Consider the following 758-nt stretch of genomic DNA (forward strand, 5'->3'; position numbering starts at 1 on the left):
AGGTCAGGCTTCGAACACAGGTGTACTCCCCACTAGGTAAATGCTCTAACCACCACACCACCCCGGCAACTTCAAAAATGATTCAAATGGCTCTGAGCACTATGGGACTTAACATCTTAGGTCATCAGTCCCCTAGAACCTAACTAACTTAAGGACATCACACAAATCCATGCCCGAGGCAGGATTCGAACCTGCGACCGTAGCAGTCCCACGGTTCCGGACTGCAGCGCCTAGAACCGCAAGACCACCGCGGCCGGCATCAAGGGGAGCCAACAGCACGCGGTGTTCCCAGGCGGTCACCCATCCAAGTACTAACCACGCCCAATGTTGCTTAACTTCGGTGATCGGACGAGAGCCGGTGTATTCAACATGGTATGGCCGTTGGCCCCCGGCAAGTGATTAGCACATCTGCCTAATGAGCAGAAGACCCAGGTCTTGATACAAAGTTCAATTCATCGATTCAGTCAGTATATGTACAGAGCGTATCGAAAAGAATCATCCGATTTAAAAAAAAAAAAGAAAAAAAAACATGACTATTATGTTATTTGAGATATGTGTGTGAACAACGCACTGTTGGAAAGAGCAAACCTTCGAGTTTTACATGGTTTCCGCTAGGTAGCAGCACTGCGCGCCCACTTCAGTTCTAGCACAAATGATGTCAGGACAACAGAAAGAGTTTTGTGTCTTACGTTTTGGACAGTGCGGGTCAGTAATAACTGTTCATCGTGACTTTCGTATTAGGTATAGTGTGGCTCCTC

The 758-nt window shown here is 47.8% G+C and overlaps 1 non-coding gene across 1 annotated transcript; it reads right to left on the reverse strand.

Annotated features, from left to right (window-relative positions):
- Window positions 1–267: 267 nt before the first annotated feature.
- LOC124551383 lies at window positions 268–386 on the reverse strand. The gene has a single exon (XR_006967834.1). It is a non-coding gene; the product is annotated as a 5S ribosomal RNA (ribosomal RNA).
- Window positions 387–758: the final 372 nt, after the last annotated feature.

The sequence above is a fragment of the Schistocerca americana genome, chromosome 9, assembly GCF_021461395.2.
Source record: "Schistocerca americana isolate TAMUIC-IGC-003095 chromosome 9, iqSchAmer2.1, whole genome shotgun sequence".
NCBI lineage: Eukaryota > Metazoa > Arthropoda > Insecta > Orthoptera > Acrididae > Schistocerca > Schistocerca americana.